Here is a 14,028-nt window from a genome sequence, read left to right as displayed (position 1 = left end):
ATGGAGCAGAAACCCAGATGGCCAATGGCATGGCTTCGGCAGGAGGCGGAGTGTGCACCATCTTCGGAGTGTGCACCATCTTCGGAGTGTGCACCATCTTCTTGCTGTTCCTGCCTCAAAGGAAAGCTTTACTTGTTTTCAGCAAAGCTTGGAGAAGGTATCAGTGGATACTTCAAGTGTTTGGGCTTCTGCAGCGGCTGGGGCTGCCCTCCCAGGGCTATGGGTCAGGAAACTGCTGAGCGGTCCTATGACAGTGACCTCAGAGCTATCCCTGGCATATTTTATTGCCCCACAATAGCCCTTACAACTCACTGGGAGGCTCCAGGAGGCAGGGGACAGGACACAGCAGACAGGCGGCCCGGGGTTCACACCTGGGCTTCTCTACCTGTCACCTGGGCCACGTCGCTGGCTCCTCCGGGACTCATCCTCTGCGACCTGGAGGCAGGATTCCTGGGGACACACATGGGGTCTCCTAGCTGGCAGGAGGGGCAGCGACAGCCGCATCCCAGGGCTCAGGGCACTGAAAGGCAGGCGGCACCCGCAGTCACTGAGCTTCTCCTCCTCCTGCGCTCCAACCGAGGCACCCCCGGGGGGCCTGCAGGTGTACCCCCTCCCCAGGCCTCACAGCCTGATGGGTCAAGTAGACTCATAACAACAAGCGTGACGGTACAAAGCGGAAGCCCAGTGACAGGAGTGTCCGAGAAGGGGGTTCAAGTGATGCAAGTATCACAGTTCATATTTTGTTTTACGGGGCCCCACTTGCTCGGGCGGGGGGGTGGGGGTGGGATTTGAAAGCATCAGGGATGCAGGTGAGGCCAGGGGAGGGAAGGCCTGGCGGGGCGGGGCGGGGGGGGGGGGGGCTGCACACATGCGCAGTCACTGGACACTCGGGTGCGACGGCAGCAAAGACCAGCAGGTGGCGGCGTCGGGGAAGCCGGAGAAACATCCCCTGGCACCTGCCGGTGCTCCAGAGCCCGGGCGCCCACCCCCTGCAAGGTCAGGCTCCAGGCACCAGCATCTTGGCTGCACCACTCCAGAAACAAGGTGCCTGGTTCTTGCGCGCCCCCCAACAGCAGCACCCTTCCTGCCAGGACCAACACTCGTTCTCCGGCAAGTTTTCTCTCCATTCATGACGCTCAACCGATTAACTAGTGCTCGGCTTTGAAAGACACACCTGAGCGGGTGCTCTCACACCCATCGTCGAGCCCGGAATTTTATTTTACCATCTGTGGATCCATTATGTCCCCCTCAGTCAAGATATTAACACCGGGGGACGCCTGGGGGGGCTCAGCGGCTGAGCATCTGCCTTCAGCTCAGGTCACGATCCCGGGGTCCCGGGACCGAGTCCCACATCGGGCTCCCTGCATGGGGCCTGCTTCTCCCTCTGCCTGTGTCTCTGCCTCTCTCTCTCTCTCTGTGTCTCATGAATAAATAAATAAAATCTTTTTAAAAAGGGTATTTAACACTGGAATAGACTTTCCTTGCCTGAAGTGAGAGGGTGACCAATAATTCGGATGACACGCCGCATCCAGGCCATGGACCTGATTCTCACAGGAAGCGGTACTTCCATTCAGATTAAAATTAACTGTACTGGAAACCATAACTCCAAGTATATGCAGACAAAGTTCTGTATGAGGACGGGGGTGGCAATTAATGAGCCCAGAGGACTTCCAGGACACAGTTGTCTTTGCCTGCCTTCCGCTTAATGGACCAGCTATCAGTTATGTAATAAACCCACTGATGGCAGCTGCTAGGTGTGACGTTTGCCTTTGGGGAGCCCAAGGGGGAGAAAGAAGGAGAGAGAGAGAGAGAGGCAGGAAGGCAGGGAGGGAGAGGGAGGCTGTGTGAGGAGGGGAGGCCAGGAGCCAGGCCAGGTGGACAGCACGGCCCTGCCCTGACGGGGTGTACCCCAAGGAGGGGAGCAGTTATGTTGTTCCTCAAAGGAAAAATGTCAGCCCCCCCCCCCCAAGCCAAGCCTCTCCCGCCTCCAGGGCAAAGGGCAAGAACCTGCTTTGGGAGCCCCCTTGGCTTCGCCACCTCCCGTCTAGGAGCTCAGCAAGTCGCCTCTGCTGTAAAATGCGGAGGCTGCAGGTCAAGGATCCAGCGATCAATGAGCAAGGCCAGGTGAGCAAAGTGCTCCAAACCCGTTGGGTTATCGAGGCTGGGACGGGTGGGCCTGGTTCATGACAGGAGAGGGCCCGGCACCCAGGGGCTGCCCCCCAACGGCCTGTGAAACCAACGGCACTCACTGCCGAGACGGGGCCTTGCCCAGCGTGCCCACGCGCCCACTTGTCCTGGACGGTCTCGGTTCGCGGCAGCTGCCAGCATAATTGCCAACAGTGACCTCTTTCTCTCTCGAAGGCATTAAGACTTGGAGGCTCCACTGTATGTCCCCCCCCACCGGGAGAGCCAGACGACGTGAGGCCACCACGTTCAACCAAGGGAGACATTTGGTGTCTTCGTATGAAACCTCGCCAAACAGAAAGGTGCTGAGTAAATCCTCCTCGATGCAAGCAATCTATTTAAACAGGTTCAAAACCGCAAATTACTGAATTCTTTTCAGCATCTTTTAAAGCACCGCCGCCCTCCCGGCAGCACAGTGACTTGGCCTTCAGTTCAAGGAGACCTGGGCTCCGGGCCACCATCTGTGTGGCTCTGGGTCAGCTCCTTCCCTCTCGGAGTCTATAAAATGAGCAAAACGGTGACCTGACTGAGCCTCTGGGGAAAGTCTGTAAGATAAGAAGAAAGCCCTTCACACCCTTTCTGGAATGTGAATCAACACTTTAAAATATGTTCAGCTCAAAGGCAGCTAAACGAGCAGCCAACAGAATCCATTTTATTTCTCTTATAATAGACTCTGGTGCTCGGAGTCAGGGAAAGAAACCTAAAGCAAGTTTTCAGGCCCAGAGACACAAGCCTTCAGAACGACCAGCAGGTTCTGGAGCAGCGAGAAGCCTCAGGTTCATAGGCCCAACAGCATTTTCGGAGCCGTGGCGGGGCCCATGCCCTGGCTGGATGCTCCACACCCCACCCACACGCTCCACCTCCTGGACACGGCCCGGGTGGGAGGCCACCACAGAGGGAGGTGCCAACAGTGACTTCCTAAGCCGTCCCAGATGGAGAGCTTATCCTGGTAAGATCTGCAGAGGACACATGAAGAGTCCCAGGACCCGCCAGACCAGAGACCTCCCCTCTCTGTCACCTCTGGGCTTGGCACTGTGCCCGGGACTCACGCAGGGTTTGCTGATTGATGTGCTGGCTGGACACACAGCCGCATAAGGAGCAGAGGAACGTGGCAGGATGAGAGTGTGGCCTGGCTGCCTTGTGCTTCTGGAAGCATCACACTCGGCTCATCTGCTTCTGAGAAAGGGCTAGAACCTTCCAGCCTCTGCTCCTGAGTCTCCCCTGCTCCATCTCTTTCTCACACCCCTGGCCAGGTGCAGGGGTCAGCACAGAAAGGCCAGAGAAGATGTGACCTCAGCCTGCAGGAACGAGTAAAGCCATTTGAGTGGGGCCCTCCCCACGCTGAGGCCACGGGAGGGATGCTCGCCTCCCACCAGCCCAGCTCGGCTACTGCCTCCATTCCAGGGCCCCCCAGACTACCGGGAGAAGGGAGGCCGATCAACTTGATTTAGAGACTACAGGACTGGGTTTTTGAGGCCTTATCCCTGACCCCTGAAAGTTGCTCAGAATCTCTACGATTTCTCCATCCTGAAATGAGGCTATTTCAGGCAGAGAGCGCCCTGCCCCATCCCCTGGCAGGTGCACAAGCCAGGGAATTCTGCAGGCCCTCCTGGCACAGAGCCTGCTCTGCTTCCCCAGGGGGAAGGAAGCCTTCTTCCCGGGGGCTGCTCCCCGCCCCGGTGCAAGCCCGCCCCTGGGAGCTGCAGGGAGGATGGAAAGCCAACACGGGGACTAGGTACCTGGGACAGAACACGCACCTTTATTTCAGCGACAACCACTTCTAGAAGAAGCGAGACAGAGGAGGACTAGGAATGGTCCTGGTCATGACAGTGACCTTTCCAGGGTACTCGCTCTGGCGTGGACACCGCTCCCCACAGTTCACACACACACACCCACCTCCCAGCAGCTCTCAGAGATGTACAAGGCTCTCCTTATGGTGGAGGACTGAGGATCAGAGAGGGTAAGAAACCTGCCCAAGGCTTTATGGCTCTCAACTGGCAGAGCCTGAGTTCAAACCCAGGCAGTCTGAATATAACCAGATTTTTGAAAACCAGGTCTCCTCCGGCACAGTGAGCTCACCAGACCTGGGAATATTCTGAAACCCGGTAAGATTTTTACTAGGACAAGCGTGGGGAGCATGAGACTCTGTCTAAACTGGAAAACATTTCCTCTCGGGACAAATAGAACACATTCTGTAAATTCCAAAAACTCATTGAAAATATTTACTTTCACTTCCGCCCCACCCCCACTCCAAATCTATGAACCGCTTCGGTGCTAAGCCATGTTAGCATTTTGTGGGGTTGGGATTCCAAATCTCCCCACTCACAACATCATTTTAATTCTGTTATACCTGGAAACGCCCTTTCATCCTAAAAACGGGTATTTCATAAATATTTGTTCAGTGAGTGAATGAAATGGCCAAAAGGTTTACAAAAAAAAAAAAAAAAAAAAATCCAACGAGCAAGCCCGGGTTGAGCTTTGTTTTTACCCAACCAATGTCTCTATAAACAGCAGCTGCATCTCCTCAAATATTTATCAATGTAGAATCACAGAATTTCATGTCCTTTGAGAATTCCTTGTTCTGTTACCAGGGGAAAAAAAGTGAGGAAAGAGACCTCAAAAGAAATGAATGTCAGAATCTGCTAGAAAGTCAGGTAACAGGAAAACAGGAAACGGGCCACGAGAAACGGAGTTTATTCAATTGCGTTTAGGAACGTTCTGGTCCAAGAAACGTTGACCTCTTTTAGGACAGTCAGACAGACTGGACATCAGCTGTATCAAACCCTTTTGAGCAAAGAACAACTTTTTTATTTGAAATCCAAGGATGACAGGGAGGAGGGGAGGGCAGAGCCATCACAGAAATGCTCCTTTTGGTGAAAGATTCTTTCATGGGACTTGACACTGTCTCTGGGGCTCGGGAAGGCCCTTTGATTGTCCTGGGAGAGGCTTTCTTCATTCCTTTATCCACCCAAATGTTGACTGATCTCCCTTCCTCTGTACCCCAGGCCTGGCAAAGTCAGGCGGTCGGAGGCAAAGGACAGCAGCCCCCCATCAAGGAGTCTTCCCATCCACAAACGGAAGTTTTCAATAAAGATGCTACCCCAGGACTAACACAGCATAACTATTGCTCTGTCTCTCCTTTGTATCTAAAAACTGTGTAAACATAATTTGGCAAGCTTGAAAGACTGTAAACATCTTAATTTCTATTTGACTCAGACAGGAGGAAAGAGACTTAGATTAAGCAGTGAACTTCATCCAAATTACCTAAGTATCTAAGAGGCAGCTCTAAGTAGGTTCTTGTGCTCTGATTTAACCTTGCCTGTGAAAACCCACTTTCTTCTTGGTCTGTGAATTGCACCCAGGGACCCGGTGGTACAGCCCGCAGCTGAGGCCAGGCCTCGAGCGGGAAGGTGGATGGATGCGCTAGATTGCGTCTCTTAGGAAACCCAATGGTTTCATCATCACCCTTAAGACCTTCCTTCAGTGAAAGGGGAGAACCTGCCCTGGGTGTTGTACCATTGAATTGTGTCCCTTCCATCCCCCAAATTCATATCTACCTGGAATCTCAGTATGTGACCTATTTGGAAATAGGGGTCTCTGCGGATGTAATTAGTTCAGTGAAAATGAGGTCGTGACGGGTTAGGATGGGCCCTCAATCCAATGACTGGTAGCCTTGGAAGAAAGGAGAAGATGCAGACACACCCCCCAGAGAGGGTCATGTGAGGTGGAAATGGGGCAATGGAGTCAGAAGCCAAGGAACCCAAAGGTTGTTGGGAGAAATCCAAGCTGGAAGAGGCATGGAAGGGGTGCCTCGTGGGGCCTTCAAAGGTGGCATGGCCCTGCTGACACCCCAGCGTCACACCTCCAGCCTCCACAACTATGAGAGAACACATTTCTGTTGTTTTAAGCCACCACGTTTGTGTTAATGTCTTACGACAGCCCCATGAAACTAAGAAAGGTTTGCATCCAGTTTCCTATCTGCCTATGTCTCCCTTCATTGGCTGTGGGATCCTTCCAGGTCCTTCCAGATCCTTCCAGATCCTCCTCCTTTCCTCATGTCCCACATCCATCAGTCACCATGTCCTACCACATTCTTTTCTCAGGGGAATTTCACACCCTTCCTGTGCTCTGAAGAAAAAGACCTTCTTCACCTCACCCACGGCAGTGAGGAGTCCGTGAGACACCGTGAAGCACATGCTTAGTACATCTCCCAGAACTTGGCGAGGACAAGTCCATAATGGCAGGCCCGCCCAGCACTGTCCATCCAGACTGCTGGCCTTAGGTGTCCTTCACCTGCCACCTGCTCAGGGGCACCCAGGGACCTCCAGCAGCACCCTGGGATTCTCTTACCACCTTCACAAGCTTGTCACATCATTCACTCATTTTTCCCTTCCTTCCTTCCTTCCTTCCTTCCTTCCTTCCTTCCTTCCTTCCTTCCTTCCCTCCCTTTTTTTAAAGTTTTATTTATTTAAGTAATCTCTATACCTCACGTGGGGCCCGAACTGACAACTCCAAGATCAAGGGTTGCATGCTCCTCTGATGGAGCCAGCCAGGTGCCCCTCACTCATTTTTCCTAAAAATTCAGATATGTGTATTTAAAAAGAAATCCTTCTCATTAGTGTAAATTGGAAAAGTAGCCTTGCTAGCCATACTCGGAGATCACCTTAATCATCAACTCAGGGACTGGGAGGAAGGCAGGCAATGAAATGGAGGCCTTTCGGTCAAACCCTGCTGTTCTTTTGTTAAAAAAGGTAGATTAACAAGTTTCAAGGATGTTAAAGACACTCAAAGTGAGCCTCTCTTTGAGTTTGAGGAAGACAGGAGGAGAATAATAAGGAAAGGACTTTCTCCCTTTGTGATTCAAAGTTTTTTACTGCTCAGTTTCCACCAAAAACTATCAAGGAATATGGGGTAAGAATCTGGCATCCAGAATGCATAAAGATATCTACAGCTCAACAACAGGAAGACAAATAGTCAAAAAAATAGATGAGGGCTTTGAGGGGACATGTCTCCAAAGATAACCCATGAATGGCCAGCAAGCACAAGAAAGCTCAATACCCACTGATCATTAGGGAAATGCACAGCAAACCCCCAATCCCATACCACTTCACACCCACTAGGGTGACTCTAAGTTTTTAAAGGGTTGGCAGGGATGTGAAAGAGCTGGAACCCTCACACACGGCTGATGGGAGTGCAAAACGGCACGACCACTGTGGGCAGCTTTGGCAACTCCGCAGAGAGTCACGATGGCACCCAGTAATCCCAGCCCTGGGTGGATATCTACCTGAAAGAACTCAGAACAGGCGCTCACACAAAAACTTGCACCCGAACATCCCTAGCAGCACGATCCATGGTAGGCCAAAAGCAAAAAACAACATTCATCAGCAATGGAGTGGATAAAACAAGTGTGGTCTGTCACATGATGGGATATTATTCAGCCAGGAAAGGGAAGGAACTATGGACACATGCTAGGGCAGGTGTGCTAATCCTCAAAACATGCTGCTACGAGATAGAAATCCGACAAAAAGGTCACAGAGCCTATGATTTCATTGTATGCAATACCCACAAGAAGTAAGTCAACAGAGAAAGAAGGCAGATTCGCGGTTGCTGGGGGCTTGGGGGTGGGGTACATGGGACGCAACTGCTGATGGGCACAGGTGGTTCCTTCTGGGGCGGGGAAGATGTGTGGGGACTAGTAGAGATGGTAGTTACACGACAGTATGGACGTAGTACGTGCTCCTGAACTGTTCTCTGTAAGACGGTCAATAGTACGTCATGTGACTCTTGTCTCCATAAAGACAGAGCACCCGAGGACCACCTTTGGGAGAAAAGCCACCCTCCCCAGTCTGGCTTCCAAGATCCTCATGGACAATAATAACATTTGTGGAAGTGAGAGCAAGCAGCACCTGTTGAGTGCTGTGGACTCAGTGCTAAGTACTGAGTGCTTGCCTTCATGACCCCCCGTTAGGCCCCCACCACGAGAATAAGACGGCGGGAGCCTCAGTGCCCTCCCTTGCCAGGTGAGGAGGCAGCACAGAAACGCTCAGGGAACGGGGGGCAGTCACACAGCTCCGCAGAGGACACGGCCTCCCGGGGCGGCTGGGCAGGACACCCTTGGGCGGGGGCGCGTGAGGCCCTTGGAACCGCTGCTGCAGGTGGGCTGTCCCAGCAGGCCCCCGGGGCCCCCGCCAGGCTTCCAAGGCTCCCAACGCCCGCCCCCCTTCTGTATTAATCATTCCTCTTGATTAAATTCTCGTCCTCCGTTCCGCGGGTCCCATTGTGCGAAACCACATGGTGAGTCCGCCCCGCAAATGACACTCATTATTAGAAGCTACACGGCAACATTTATACTAATTAAGTTGGGTCTCATTTCTTTAGCTCTAATTTTAAAACTGGCACAACTCCAGCGCCTCGTGTCCATTCACAAACTGCCGCAAACGGATGGAGTAAAATGGCCTTTTAATTTTTCAGCGCTTCGAGATTATTTTACACTTAAAAACCGCTTACTGGCCTTAGGATGCCACTTCCTTTTCTTTTTCTCTTCTTTTGCACTATAATCAGGGTGAATGTAACACGGTATGGCTTCGAACTACGAACCTTACGGCACGCTGCAGAACCGACCGGGCTCGTATTCTTTAATGCGCTAGAAGATATTTTTGCAAGTTTGTCTTCCCAGAGTGTGGCTGGTTTTTAAAAATTTGTCTCCCCAAGAAATACAAATCACGGCTCCCCGGGGTAATCGGGAGGAATGTGAAGGCAGAAATGACAAGCGCACGAGCCCCTGGGTGGCTCAGAGGTTGAGCATCTGCCTTTGGCTCAGGGTGTGATCCCGGGGTCGCAGGATCGAGTCCCGCATTGGGCTCCCCACAGAGAGCCTGCTTCTCCCTCTGCCTGTGTCTTTGTCTCTCTCTGTCTCTCTCTCTCTCTCTCTGTGTCTCTCATGAATAAATAAGCAAAATCTCTAAAGAAAAAAAAAAGAGAGAAAGAAAGAAATGACAAGTACGGTAATAACAGCGAAGCTGCCTGGGGTCTGCTCCCAGGCAGGTGGCAGGTCGAGTGCATCAGAGGAGCAGCCTCATCTTGGCCCCTTGGTCACGACCTTAACTGAGGTCTCAGTGAGGAAGCGACAAGGCAGGATTTGAACGCACTGTCTGGTGAAGCCCACGCTGCTTTTCAATACCCCAAGCTACGTAGGTACACATGCGCAGTGAACACACAGTGGACAGAGCATGTCATATGTAAGACATATGACCCCCAAATCTTGCAAAAGCGAGATGATGTTGCCTGTCCTTTAGTTCATTTTCAAGTACACAGAAACGGCTGCGTGAACACCTGCTATGTGCCACGCAGGGTGCCAGGTGCTGAGAAGATGACAAGCAAAGCGGGCATCACCCCCCCCCCCCAATTCCTGGGCTTTGGCACCACCGACTTCTCCTGGTGGCCCCATCGCTGCCTCCTCCCGCCCTCAGGCTCGTATCACTGGGGCCCCGGAGTCAGACGGCGATGTCCGCTCCCAGCCTACTCCTGAAGAGCATTCTCTTTCCTATGCTTTCCTCTGCGGAGCTCTCCTGCAGGTGGCCACCTGCATACAGGCTTCCTGAAACCGCCGTCACTGCCCAGCACACACCTGGGATAAAACACTGTACACAGAAAGCTCGGGCTTCACTCACTATGGGCCTTTCCCCAGCTCACCAGCAACCAGGCTGCCCAAGGTGAAAGAAAGCAAATGGAAAACCGAGTGCTCCTTAAGAGCATCCCCATCCACGCTTTGCAGTGTCCCCTTTCTCTGCATGCTGTTCCCTGCACAGCACGCACGCCTACGTGCACAGGCACACAATCAGATTCCTCTTTAGCGAAGAACGTTGGGGTGGCTCATGGTTGACCGGAAGGTAATGGAAGCCCCTTCCCACCATAATCAAAGCACAAGTAGGTTCCCCTCCACCCCAGACTTTCTAACATAAGATAGTGTAAGGTTCTCCCTAATGCAAACAAAATAAAGCAAACGTTATATTTACAGCGAACTGTGGATCCCACTTGTTAGGCTCCATGTGGAGGCCCAAATGCACAGGGACCCCCATCCGCCTGGGCTCTGAGTGACTCTGGCGGAGCAGCAACCCGTCCCTGGGCACGGTCACCACCTGGCGCGTGATGGACCCCACCCTGCTGAGCGCTCGGGGCCAGGGACCCCAGTCAGGGCCAGCGGATTTCTTAGGGTGACGTGGGGATGACCGGCGTCCTCTGAGTGGAGGACAGAGCTTGTGGGGCAGCGAGGAGAGGCCGGCGTTCTGGGATAAGCTGGTTGAAATAAAACACTGCACAGGATGCAACCTATTATTTCCCCCCCAGCAGGAAAGCTGCTCTCCCCATACGTATCAAAAATAATTCACAGGTGAGTCGGACCTGGGTTTATCCAGGCAGCAGATCTGCAATTGAAAAGTAATTTGTGTGTTTATCAAAGAAGGTCTCTGGGAGAACGTGGGCTCTTCACGGTGGTGCCGCCTCCGACCACAGGCTGTATGCTTAAAAATAGAGAGAGGGAGCGAAAAGAAACGCGGGCAGAGAAAATCTCTTCCTCCAATTTCACGCTGCAATGTTTCAAACAATTGCTTAGTCAGCTTTCGTGCCAAATATTTCCTAAAGTGCCTTTATGATGTTCACATTGGTGGGAAGGCGCGTGTCCAAGACGTCGAGCACGTTCTCGCGGCTCCCAGCACATTTAGCTACGATGTTTTAGGTGGGAGAGCGAAGCACTTACACGTTAAATAGCAATTTATGAAGTAGGGAAGCAGAAGACTGGCATGAATCACTCCCAAAAAACTGCACAACCACCACCTACGTGGATGCTACATCGTACAAACTGGTGGGGGAAACTCACGCACAGACTCGGCAAAAATAAAAAAAAAATGTAAAAAAATTTAAAAAAAAACACAGAATTGCCACGACACGCCTAGCTTATCAGGGAGTCGCAACATGAGCTATTAAACTTTAAAAGCTGCTGGGGAACCCGTTCTCCTCGCAACCTAAGTGAGAGACAGAAGGAACGTTCCGGAAATCCCCTCGCGCGCCTGTATTCCGCATCCGCGGATACTTACAGAGAGCACCGCTTTCTGAGCAGCCCCCAGATGATCACCTGGTGCGAACCCACGTCCGCAGCGCCGGGGGCTCCCTGGCCGACTCCAAGCGGGCCACGGACGCGAGAGGCAATACATTATTTACGTGGGCATTCCCTTTGTGATTCTCCTTCCGAGGCTGGCGGCTGGCGGCACTGTCATCAGAAACCAGAGCCAAAAATCCAGCCGGGAAAAGGGGACAGGAGAGATCGCTCGGCTCTCGTTGAAATACACGATGAAAAATTAATTCCTAATCGTCGTGGCGTGGTGACTTTTCTTTTCTGCCCCCACCTTAAAATAAATCACTAAGAAAGGCGGCATAGGATCCAGTCTGGCTGCCGGGAGCGGAGCAAGCCGGGGGTGGCGGCTGCGGCAGGTGACAGTCCCCGGCCGGCTGGGGAAGCAGGGGTCAGCGGCGGTGTCCTGGGCGTGGGGGGCAGAGGGCAGGGGGGACGAGTGGACGGGGCACAGCCCGGATCCCGAGCTCCGGTGCCGCGCGTCTGGTTTTCTGGCAAAACCCACTGCTGATGTTACACGTTCAAAAGGGTTCTTTCAAGGCAAAAAAAAAAAAACGAAATCGAAATACATCTACGGTGACAACGTGGGAAGAGAGGCCCGTTGGCACATCCATCATGAGTGCCTGGCCCCGAACAGGGCTGAGAGGAACATTTCCCTCATCCTAGAGCTTTCCACTCAGCCCGAAGAGCAATTCTATTTCCGGCACGGTGCTGCTTTGCAGAGTCAACTTCTCGTATCCAAAATATCTCCGTTTTCTTCCGCAGCACTTCCTAAAATAAAAAAGGGAAACGTACCCACATGATGACTCTCTCCCCTGTTACCCGAAAAACCGAAACTCCTGCTGCCGGCCTGTTGTTACCAAGTCGTCCTTCCCCTGCGACAAAGTGGAAGCTTCTTTATTTCCCATTCTGGGGGTTGAACCGAATTCCCCCGGGAAGGCAGTGGCTTCATCAAGCAGGTGCCCCTCCCCGGGAGGCCGTGGCTGACCTGCCGGGGTCACATGCACACGGGCAGCTCTAACGCCGTGTCCAGCTCTGCGGAGCAACCCTCACACACGTGCACCAGAGCACCACACCGTGTGGGACAATGGTTTGCTCTAACGTCTTACTTTTTTGGTTTTCTGTTTTTATTTTTTTTATTATTATTTTTTTTAATACTATGACAAGTCCTCTGGCCAGCCCCAGGCACTGACTTTCATTCGGCCCTGACAATGTGATTTCAAGGACTGTTTACGGAGTACTTGCGTGTGCAAGGACTGTGCTAGAAACTCCAGCGAATCCGCCCCCACCCCCATCCTTTCTGCCTCCAATACAGAAAAAAAAAAAAAAAAAGAAAAGAAAAAGAAAAAAGAAAAAAATCAGCCACGGTCCTGGAGATGGGCTCTGTGCGGCAGGGACAGTGGCCAGACTCTGCGCAGTTACTGGACCCGGGGTGGGCGTGCAGTCCCCAGCTTCTCGGATCTCGGCCTTGCCCTCCTCGGGGACCTCGATGATCGCGTTAGTTGCCTGCAAATCCGTTTATTTCCTGAAAACACCGCTTCTCATTCATTTTTTGTTGATAAGGAATTTCTGAAACAATCACTGAAAACCATCTCTCCTGCAGACAGCCAACGCCACTCGCGTGCAGCACGATTGAGATCTCCCCGTTCCCGAAGGGGGCCATTATTTCTACCGGTTGCCATGGTGATGCTGCGGCATTGCTGCTGTGTGCTCAACTGCTTCCCACGGCGGTCACACCACACAGTTAAATCAAACCATTTGTTTCACGTGGCACAGGTTTTTTTTTTTTTTTTTTTTGGAAAACAAACACCTGGCTATGTAAAACTTAGTTAACAGAACTCCGCGCTTCATGCCGCGGCGGTGATGCATGGGGACAGCTGAGAGTGCCCTTGCACACAACCCAGCACCGGCGCGAGCCCCGACATTAAAAACACGCAGACGAAACATCTCACACGATACCTTAGCGTACTCCCGTTTATTAATCCCAGGGAGAAACTTCTTACTATTTCCGACGACCTGAGGAAAGCTTCTCCGAGAGCAAAAGTGACGTAACTAGAAATCAGCAAAAACAAATGGTTCCCGGTTGGGAGCTCACGTTTATGGAACCTCTGCCACACTTGTTTTCCAGGCAACGGCTGAGTTCTGCTACGTGTGCATCTCCGATCTTGCTCTTACTTGTAACTAGTGCACACGCACATACACACGTGACACCTCAGTTAATCCCTGAGGTCTCTAACCTGTGGGGTCTGCCTTAAACACAACGAGGGGTGTGCTAGTCCTGGGCTGCGCTCCACTTGAACTCAAGGATGCTGGTGCCCTGAGGCTGTGACCCTGGAGTCCAGGCTGTGAGAAGCTGTCTAGGCCTTGACAGCCCCGCAGCAGAGCGGGGACGCGAGGACTGGCCTTGGAGCTGGCAGGTGGAAGCGCCCCTGTGGAGCACGTGGACCTCACTGCTTCACCTTCTGCAGACACCGGGTTTGTCTGGACACTCGGGCCGGCAGCTGGTGTCCTCAGCTCCTACTGCAAATGGTCCTAAGAGCTGGCTTGGACTTCTGACAAACGGTGTTCATCAAAAAGGGAGAAGTAACCTGGAGTGGACTTCAGAGGTCGCTATTTGGAAAAGGTGCTAATTAAGTAAAGCCAGACTTCAAGGAAAATGTCAAATCTAAATTCGGCTCCAAGTCATGAAGTTATTAACCTGGGTTTGAGTCGGGTTA

General features: G+C 52.4%; 1 protein-coding gene across 7 annotated transcripts in view; it reads right to left on the bottom strand.

Moving 5' to 3' along the window:
• The window catches only part of PTPRE (protein tyrosine phosphatase receptor type E), a 158,541-nt gene that overhangs the window by 70,284 nt on the left and 74,229 nt on the right, over window positions 1–14,028 (bottom strand). Inside the window, exon 1 of one of the 7 annotated variants that reach the window (XM_025467641.3) lies at window positions 11,277–12,294. The exons of the other annotated variants lie outside the window; for them this stretch is intronic. The gene's annotated coding sequence lies outside the window, so the exon portion shown is untranslated. Of the gene's footprint in view, window positions 1–11,276; window positions 12,295–14,028 lie in introns of those variants that run through there. 7 annotated transcript variants of the gene reach the window in all.

This window comes from Canis lupus, chromosome 28, assembly GCF_003254725.2.
Source record: "Canis lupus dingo isolate Sandy chromosome 28, ASM325472v2, whole genome shotgun sequence".
Classification (NCBI taxonomy): Eukaryota; Metazoa; Chordata; class Mammalia; order Carnivora; family Canidae; genus Canis; species Canis lupus.
The sequence above is the reverse complement of the archived record's forward strand: the minus strand, read 5'-3'. Positions and strand labels throughout refer to the sequence as shown.